The following is a 10,319-nucleotide window of genomic DNA, read 5'->3' as shown; positions in this document are numbered from 1 at the left end:
AGAATGGTTAGAGCAATTCACAACTCCATCAACAGGGTATTAGTGTGCTTGTTTGCTCACAGCCCCTCCAACATTGACTATTATGTCTTTTGTCAACTTTGCCAGTTTACTGGGTGTGAGGTAAAACCTCAAAGCTGCTTTAATTTGCATTTCACTTTTGTTATTGATTTAGAACTATTTCATGTGGCTGTTGATTGTTTATATTTCTAATTTTGAAAACCCGGTTCCTTTTTGTCAGTTTCACTTATCTACTAGAGGAGACTTTTAAAACACTTTATAAATACCACTATTCATTAAAAACCAATTACTCAATGTGGAGAGTGGTTAGCTGGCTATCCATGTTTCATTACAAAAAAATCAAAGCACAAGCAGACAAATGAAATTTCAGGAGCTGTCAAGTTGGAAACAGTAATATTTATTTTATCCAGAACATATTTATCAAAGGTATGAATAAACTGAGATAAAAAAAAGACATAATGGACTAGCACTTTTTCGAGTTTGACTGATCAAACATGGAAATATGCAGGAAACTCTTTGGTATTAGCATAAATAAATCCCAAAGATCAAGCATTAAGATATAATATTTATTCAACTCATCAACCAATCAATAAACATTTATAAAGTGTATATTATTCATCACACACTGTTAAGTGTTATACAAGGATCCAACACAAAACTCCCTCCCTGCTGTCTTATTTTGACATGGTGGTGACCTTGGATTTTGTCAACATAGCATTGGTAAGCTCTCCCAAGCTAGAAAGACTGGTCCTGGAAAGGAACTTTGCCTGATGTCCATAAAGCAACTCTAGCTAAATAAAGAGAAATTTGTGATCAGCAAAGCATGATTTAGTCATTGACTGGTGACTCATTTAGCTTTGGTGATCCTTGAATTTGAACAATGTTTTGGTGTTCCCGATGTTTAGCACAGTTTAACCTCTGTAACATAAAGGGCTCTTAATAAGTACTTATAAATTGACTCATTGACATTCTGCTTTCACAGTAACTGATGCAATGGAGCAAAAGGGAGCTAAAAACCACAAGCATTAGACAAATATTAATATAGCTGCTCATACCTCAAATGCAATAGGGTTAGCCAATAATCAATGAGGTGACATATTACTGGATAATGAAGAAAAAGCCATACTGAAAGTCTTCCTAGAAATGAAACTAGAAGACATAAGGATATTGAAACTCAATGAAGGGATGACTCTTGGTTCCCCTTGAATAAGCAAAGAAAGGAGCTGACAGAGTTGCCTTCATTTTTCACCCTAGGGTGACAAGCAAAAATATTTCAGGATTCATATCATCATCCTGACTTTCAGTGCTCATTCATGCAGGGTGAAAGAATCCAACAAAGGTCATTGTGGCAAGTTCCAACACTCAGTGAAGACAATGAAGTAAAGAAATTCTATGGAGAACTAAATAAGATCACAGAAACTAATCCATTAAGTACCTTGATACTCAATTATTTCTCTTTCTCCAAGGGATCCCTTAGATAGATAAGGGAGTAGAAACACAGCTTTGTGGGAGGGCAAGGTCAATGAGGAGATGAATTTAAAGTTCCTGACATTAATGTTTTTACAATAGGGAGATGGATATAAAGGAGAGTACTGAAAAATATATTAGACATTATAGTTTGGGATTTTAAAGTGAAGGTGGTGAGAGACTTGTAGATTACTCAGCAGAGTCATATCAGTATGTAATAAATTTTTTCTTCAGTTAGATGATTGGAAAATATGTGGCAGGGTGAGCAATGAATAATAACAAAATATTAAATTAAATCAATCTTAACGCAGAGAAAATGACAGACAACTGCCATGGGAGAAATTTCTGTCTTCTTTATATTTGTAAAGTCAGGATGTTCATTTGTAAGCTCAAAAGTTAAAATTAATAATAATTCAGGATGAAGCACCAATAGACTGAGATTATGTTTGTAAAGTCCTTTAAAAAACATATGATCTAGAAAAATGCTAGCTGCTAACTTTTATCTACAGATGACATTTGCCACATTATGCCAAACCTTGGAATGCCACAGGGGCTCTTAATGAGACCTACAACTAAAATAGAAAAGGTCTAAGCAATCTCTATTTAAAAAGGCAGAATGGTGTGTGACCCTGGACAAGTCACTTAACCCCAATTGCCTCAGGGAAAAAAAAGACAGAGTGAATGAAGAATCATTGCTTGTCTAGTGTATTGCACTCGATTGAATGGGCAGCCTATTGAGGTCATCAGTACCTACATTCATGGCAAGGACGTCAGATGGACATTGACTTGGACCCGGAATCAGAGGAAGAGATCATGCTGGATTACATTTGAGAAATTTATTTGACTAGTTGTGTAAGATTGAGCAAGTCACTTGACTTCTCTCATAGTTTCCACTTGTGAAATTAATAAGCATTTAATTTGATTAAAGCCATCTCAAAAGGGAGTGGGATGCCTCTGGAGGTCATGGTTTCCCCTCAATGGAAGTCCTCAAACAGAGGCTGTCAGATCATTTGTTGGATGGAGCATCTTGGGAATTCTGTTTTCTGTGTGGGTCATGCCAGATGTGACAACAGTCCTTCCTAGTTCTCAAGCTGTTCAATTCTGAAATAGAATGTAACAGTTTCATCCCTCTGTATGTCATATTGCCTTGTAAAATTAATTACATATATTTATGGAAGTTCTTGTATCTCCTGGTAGAAAAGGGGGTGACTTCAATCAAACCAGTAATAAGTATTTATTTAATATTTACCATATTCCTGGAATTATTAGGAGATGAGGATCCAAGGAAAAGAGATGACACTTTGACACTCTCCTGGTTCCTTGAACTCTCTCATCAGAATAAATACTTCTTCCAACCAAAGGATCATCAGACATTTATTAAGTACATTCTGTGTGCCATTTAGCACAGGTGCTAGAGAAGCAAAACAAAGGTAAACAATCCCTGCCTTCCCAAAGCTTGTGTTCTATCAGGGGAACAACATGGACACAAATATCTAGACAAAATCCTATATGGACACAGGTTTGTGAGCTCAACCTCTGTCCACCTTGAAAGTCCAGCTCTCCAAGCAATCTGGAACTATGCCCCAAAAGTTGTCAAAATGCGCATACCCTTTGACCCGGCAGTGCTACTACTGGGCTTATATCCCAAGGAAATACTAAAGAAGGGAAAGGGACCTGTATGTGCCAGAATGTTTGTGGCAGCCCTTTTTGTAGTGGCTACAAACTGGAAAGTGAATGGATGTCCATCAGTTGGAGAATGGTTGAGTAAATTATGGTATATGAAGGTTATGGAATATTATTGTTCTGTAAGAAAAGACCAGCAGGAGGAATACAGAGAGGCTTGGAGAGACTCACAGGAACTGATGCTGAGTGAAATGAACAGAACCAGGAGATCATTATACACTTCAACAATGATACTGTATGAGGATGTATTCTGATGGAAGTGGAAATCTTCAACATAGAGAAGAGCTAATCCAATTCCAATTGATCAATGATGGACAGAATCAGCTACACCCAGAAAAGGAACACTGGGAAATGAGTGTAAACTGTGAGCATTGTTTTTGTTTTTCTTCCCAGATTATTTTTACCTTCCGAGTACAATTCTTCCTTTGCAACAACAACAACAACAAAATTCGGTTCTGCACATATATATTGTAGCTAGGATATACTATAAGATATTTAATATGTATGGTAATGCCTGCCATCTAGGGGAGGGGGTGGAGGGAAGGAGGGGAAAAATTCGGGACAGAAGGGAGTACAAGGGATAATGTTGTAAAAAAAAATTACCTATGCATATGTACTGTCAAAAATGTTATAATTATAAAATTAATAAAAAAATAAATAAAAAAAGAAAGTCCAGCTCGCCAGAAGATGACAGCTATATCTTACTCTCATATTCTACAGATAGCCCTGAGGGATTGCCTAGGATTTTGCTAATCTTCCAAGTGAACTTCCTCAAATGATGTCAGCCAAATTTAAATAGCTTTGAAAAGTAGATATTTACTTTACTTTCATCAGCAAAAAATACGTTCACCCCCCAAAAAATGTCTGTGGGCTCCAGGAAAAGTGGGCTCAAACTAAGAGCAAAAGCTTCACATATCCTGAAAGTCCTTTTGCTAGAGTCCTCAAAATTTTCCTTTAAGGTATAATGCAGCTGGACTCCTAATAGAGCCATGAATCTGCCTTCACACTTCGAATTAAATCTGTCCTCAACATCTAATTCAGACTCTCTAGTCAGTTGTTACTGTTCTGGCCACTGTGCTACTTCTGTCCAACAATCAGGATGCTGGCAGAATATTATTAAGACACTGATTAAAAAAAAAGCCCAAATCACCTGTACTTTCAAAGGGCCTTGGGTCATTCTCCAGCCAAAAGGCCATGTAGAAAGAAGGAGTTCAACCTAGAATAGAGGCTGAAGCTGAGATATTCTCCTCTTCCATGTGATTCCTTCTAGAGATTGGCTAGACGATTCTCTCTGATCCCAGAACTTGATTCTTCACTTCTGGATTATCTTGGAGATTACTAAAAGGTCATGGTAACATTTCCCCCAACTATCTGAATAATCTTTTTTATGAAAAAGCATCCTAGTATATCCATTGACTTTCAAAGACCTGTAAAGTTATTGAAGATTTTTTTTTTTGCACTTTCCTTGCTTCCCAATATAACAGAGCTAGAATTGTTTTACTTTTAGTGGGGTGGAGTAATTGATCATATAAGTCCATAATTCCCAATCTTTATATATACAAAATAAATATAAAATAATGAGGGAGGGGTGAAAGCATGAGTTTCTGGGAGTATCTGAAAAGAAGAGGAAGAAGAATATTTATTATTATTATTATCATTATCATCATCATAGAGGACTTTAAGATTTATAAATTAATTTACAAATAGCATCTCACTTAATCCTTGAAACAATCTTAGGAGAAAGCTGTTTATCTATAGAATTTTACTAGAGCAGAGCCTTGAAGGACATAGGGAGGGATTGTAAGATGTAAAAATGAGATCATTTACTCTAGGGATGACAGGCAACTGAACAAAAGCACAAAGATGTGAGATCTCCAATAGTGAAGATCACTTCAATATTTGGATCATCATCCTGTACAAGTATTGTTCACTCTTTTCCCTAACTGCTCCAGATGGCACAGATGTATACACCATATGGGGTGTTCAGGGAAGATTGGCACTTAGGATGGGAGGACTAACTGAGTTCTTTGCAGAGCCGCCCATTTGCCTTTAGTGTCCACCTGTCACTCAATTCTCCCCTGTGGCTCCCAGCAAACATAGAAAATACTTCCCAGTAAACCATCTGGGGCAGATGGACTAAACAAGGGTGAGGGTAACTAAGAGTTTCAAACCCACCAGTGTCTACCTTAAGCCAGGCTTCCCCTGGCAGAATGGGTAGATGAGAACAATTTGTTCCAAAAGCCTTCACAAGTGGCTGAAGCAGGGACTGTGGAGCGCTTAGAGCTTAGACATCCAAGGTGGCAAGGTCATCCAGGGCCATCGTGACTTTTGTCCTGCCATTGGGCTTCAGTGGTTCTGGAAGAGAGTGAGACGATAAATCCGATTAACAGAGGAGCCAAGCTGTCATCCTGTGATGTCATTGATCCTTTTCAAAAATTAACGGTAAACAATAAAACAATACAGGGGAGAGCTTAACTGGGAGAAATCCAGATAGGATGTTTTGTTTTTTCTGTATGATTTGGAGATAATGACATATTGAGTATAACAATATGGAGAGAATTAGAAATTATCCTGACCCAGCTTTTTTGCATCATCTATTACTCCAGCCACAAGAAACCAGGGCCTAGTTGTAAATACTTTACCATCTATCCAGACTTGACTTCCCTTTCCCCCACAAGAAGCAGCTGTTATACAAATCTGACTTTTAAAGACCATGTCCTTCTTACTTGGAAAAGTTAATCCACACCGCTTTGAAATTCAATGCTGAGCTTAAACTATTCTGACTGGTGAATAAATTGGAGTAATTAGGTCTAACTTACTATACATTCATCTATGAGAAACCAGGACCAAGCTGAACAATTCACTATCTGTTCTGCTCTCAGTTTTTCTCCCCGCCCCCACCATTTCAAGTCAACATTGCCATGACTTCTGAGAGGGCATATTGATTGTTTTCCTAACATAACTTCTCAGCATTCCGATGATTCCTTGGACCAACACCCTTCCATGGCCACTCTTTTTCTCTCTGTGTTATAACTTTTTATGAGAATACAGGATGAGCTCTTTGAGGTCAAGGGCTGTTGATTTTTTTTTTATTTCTATTCCTTGAATCTGTCACCAAGTGAATACTTAATAAATGATTTTCCTTTCTTCCTTCCTTCTTCTCTTCCTCTCTTCCTTCTTTCCTTTATTCCTCCCTCCCTTCCTTCTTTCCTTCCTTCCTCCTTCCCTTCCCTCTTCCTTCCTTCTTTCCTCCCTTCCTCCCTCCCTTCCTTCCTTCCTTCTTTCCTTCCTTCCTTCCTTCCTTCCTCCCTTCCTTCCTTCCTCCCTTCCTCCCTTCCTTCTTTCCTTCCTCCCTTCCTCCCTTCCTTCCTTCTTTCCTTCCTTCCTTTCTTTCTTCCTTCCTTCCTTCCTTTCTTCCTTCCTTCCTTTTTTACTTCCTTCCTTTTTTACTTCCTTCCTTCCTTCCTTTTTTACTTCCTCTCTTCCTTCCTCCTTCCCTCCTCCTATCTTTCTTCCTGAAGGCTTTAGATCAGCTTGATGCTCAATCAAAATGAGGGATCAGACTAACATTCTATAACTAGATATAGAAATGTAAGTCTAGTTCATTTTTGACACTAGTATCTGATGAATCCAGAATTTACTTGATTCTTTCATTCCATCAGCCAAGAATTATTCTGTTCTAGTAATGTTGCTTGATCCCTAATGCCCACTGTCCCCATTCTACTGACTCTTGTTTTTAGTCAACAAGTGTAGTAATATGTCTTGCCATTATAGGCAAAGCTAACAGCCTGCTTTTTACAATTGGGGCCAATTTTTTCTATGAAGAAATACTGAGAGTCATACCTTGTTCCTCCTTCCACCCCTACACTCTGCCTTTCTCTATGAAAGGCACCATTATTCATGGGGAATGCATTAGTAAAAGAAGCTCATTGATCATATTTAGACAGCCATTCTTTGGGACTACTTTCTGTCAACATTTTCCTTATTCTCAATCATAGACAAAATTAGTGCTATGAATATTCTTTTCTAATGGAATTCAGTACTGATCTTTGGGGAATTATCCCCTCCTTACTTCAGAAAAAATGAGGTAGAGGATCAACCAACTATTGTCTATGTGTATTTATACATATGATATATTTAAATTCTTTGACCTAATCTTCCAAAAAGAAAATATAGTATTTCTTTATATTAAGGGTTTAGTAAGCACATGGAAATACCAATCAAACCTATACCCCAGAAAATCCATCATTGAAGGCTATATCCTTGATATATGAAATTGATCCACAAGAAGAAAAGTCATCTTCCTAAAGGATTTCCTTTCTTTCCTCCCACCCAAGTTCAATCCTGGATAATTTCTAAGATGCAAGGCTTGTTTTTTACCTTGAAGAAACTCCCTAATTTTAAGGGGGATGAACTTGGGAGGAAAAAAAAAAGGAAATTGGGCAAAATTATTATCTTAGCAAAAAAAAGACCAAGAAAGAGAATGACAAAAGTCCAAGTAGAAAGAAGATTAGAAAACTTTTCTCTAATCTTTGTGATAGCTGAAGAGATTTAGTCATAGTACAACTAAAATTTACCTGCAGGCTCAGACTAGTGATTATTTCAGCTCTGTAGCATCAACCCCATCCCCTCAGTTAGTGGCTGACGTGTGATATGGCATGTACATTGTTACCCATTCCATTATTTTCCTTTAAATTATAAGTGATCATTTGGTTCCAATGACCTTGTCTTGAGCAAAGGCAGTGACTCACAAGGGCCTGATGTCAAGGACCAGTTGTTTCCTACTCAGGCAGAAAGAGGAATGAGGAAAGTGATTGTTTTCTGGGACTCTCCGACTAGTTTCTCCTGTTATTTTCCATGTCTTCCTTTAAAAATAAGCTTCCTGGATATCCATGTCTCCTTCTGACTTGTGTTTTATTTCAGCATCAGTCTCAGAGTCACAAGGGTCCTCGGTGGCTCTCTAGGCTGATCACAATTGCAAGGGAATCCTTTTTTATGAACTATTCAAAGGGTAGTTCTCCATCCTTTCCTAGAAGAGTATAAATAAAGGAGAGCCAGCTACTGCCACATGCAGTCTGGCCCAATATGGAATAGCTCTTAGCTTTCCAAAATCTGTCCTTACATCCAGCCTAGCTCTGCTTCTCTGCAAATTTGGACTGTTGGTGATAATTCTTGACCTAAAGGACAAAGAGAATGAGTCTTTCAGGAGACCACTCTGCTTCATGTGCTATGGCACTCTGGGGCCAGCGGTCAGGCCATCAATCAGGATCCACTAAGCACTCACTACGCGTCAGACACCATGTTTGATGCTGGGGACTTAAGCACAATAAAGAAGCCATCTTTGTTTTCTAACAACTGGTGATCTGTAAAATGAGACAGCCCAACCTTTGGAGCTCCCATTATGGCAGTGAAGTATGACATGTTCAAAGACAAGGAGATACATAGAGATAGATTGTTATTGTTATTGTTATCCCCCATCTGTGTCTGACTAGGCACAGGTGGAGAATAACAATAAAAATCTGGAAATCAAGAAGAATCTTTTGATGAAAGGGGAACTTGGGTCAATTAGAAGGAATTCAGGCCTTAAAGAAGTAAAAGGGAGCAGGAAGAAGAGGACAGATATGGTTACCAGCCTATGCAAAAAGTCCTGAAGATAGGAAATGGAGTGCTGGAGATGTAGAAAATCATCAAGATGACTAGTTTGGTTGGAGCAGAGTATTGAGGGAGAATAATGAGTGGTGGGCCTGGAAAGGGAGACTGGAGATAGATGATAAAAGACCTTAAATAGTAAACAATGAGAGGAGATTGTATGTTATACTAAGGGCAATAGAATGTCCCTAAAGACAGAGGTGTTCTCTCTGTATCTTTGCATCTATCTCTCCTCTCTCTCCTTCTCTCTCTTTCCCTTCCTCTTTCTCTTTTTCTCCTTTTGTCTTTTCTAAGAACCTCTAGGTTCTTCCTCCAAACATTCCTCATATGGAAAAAAGAGAGAGAAAGAGACAGACAGACAGAAACAGAGACAAAAATTCAGAGAGACAAAAACAGAGAGAAAAAAAGAGACAGAAAGAGACAGAGACAGAGAGAAATCACATTTGTTGAATTCCTGATATACTGCAAATATAAAACAAAAAAAAAAAAAAAAGAAAGATATCTCCTGTTCTTAAGGCGATGACATTCTAATGACGGAAAACAATATTTAAAAGGTAGGTAGAAAGTAGTAGAGGATTTACTGAAGGAGAAATCTCTTGTGCTAGTAGTAAAGCCAGAAGGAGAATGAAGGCATTAACGAGGTTGACCCTGAAATTTCCTCAAAATGGAGGTTCTGGGAGGAATTTGCCAGGACACAGGCCAAAGACCAAACATCCAGGACCAGAATGCTGCACATCAGAGGGTCCGAGGGCTATTCCAGGTTGACAAGGTTGCTGGAAAATGATAGCAAAGTCCCAAATGGTGGGAGAAGTGGATGAACAAACTGACACAAGGCCATTGTCCGACCCTCCCACCTTGTGATCCAGTTTGACAGTTTATTTCTGAATAGAGTTTCTATTGGCATTGACTGGGATAATGTTTGGCAGTAGCCGGTCTGTGACCATAGTTGGGCTGATTTCAGAAGAGGTCTCATTTCAGAGTGAATGAGCGCTGGATCCTGCTGCAAATACTTGGTAGCCACGAGACTCTAATCCAGAGAACAGACTGAATATCTGGGGACCTCCACAGCTTCATATATGATATAGGGGTGATAGAAGCACCCCCACCTCACAGATTTATTGTAAGCATCAATTTTCTTGTGTGTTATTGACTCTGGTGACTTTTCTCAGATTTGTTCATACTCTGATTTAGTCCCCTTATGGAATATTTTCTAACTCCTCCAGCTGATTAAAAAGATTGTCCTTCATTGAGCTGACCGCTGTGGGACAATTGAATTCACAGTCTTTCCTTACCATTGTCCAAGGAGCTGAGAAATCCTCAATGGGGTGGTGGTAGATGGCATTTTTCCATGTACCACATGGAAAAAATCTGCTTTTCAATATTATATCTGGGGAAAGTCCCCATTCTAAATATTTCTGATCACAATAGGAAGGCCAGTGGGTAAAAAGAATACTAAGACTGATCAGAATCCATCATCCTAACCACACGTCATTTATTACCAA

General features: G+C 38.5%; 1 long non-coding RNA gene across 2 annotated transcripts; it reads right to left on the bottom strand.

The window, feature by feature from the left end:
* Positions 1–2,312: 2,312 nt before the first annotated feature.
* LOC141552082 (uncharacterized) lies at positions 2,313–7,821 on the bottom strand. Of its 2 annotated transcripts, none has more exons than XR_012485053.1 (4): positions 7,746–7,821; positions 5,344–5,523; positions 2,735–2,896; positions 2,313–2,586 (listed from the first exon to the last, which is right to left on the bottom strand). It is a non-coding gene; the product is annotated as an uncharacterized LOC141552082 (long non-coding RNA). The 2 variants fall into 2 exon arrangements; XR_012485054.1 differs by lacking the exon at positions 7,746–7,821 and adding an exon at positions 5,895–6,003.
* Positions 7,822–10,319: the final 2,498 nt, after the last annotated feature.

This window comes from Sminthopsis crassicaudata, chromosome 1, assembly GCF_048593235.1.
Source record: "Sminthopsis crassicaudata isolate SCR6 chromosome 1, ASM4859323v1, whole genome shotgun sequence".
Classification (NCBI taxonomy): Eukaryota; Metazoa; Chordata; class Mammalia; order Dasyuromorphia; family Dasyuridae; genus Sminthopsis; species Sminthopsis crassicaudata.
The sequence above is the reverse complement of the archived record's forward strand: the minus strand, read 5'-3'. Positions and strand labels throughout refer to the sequence as shown.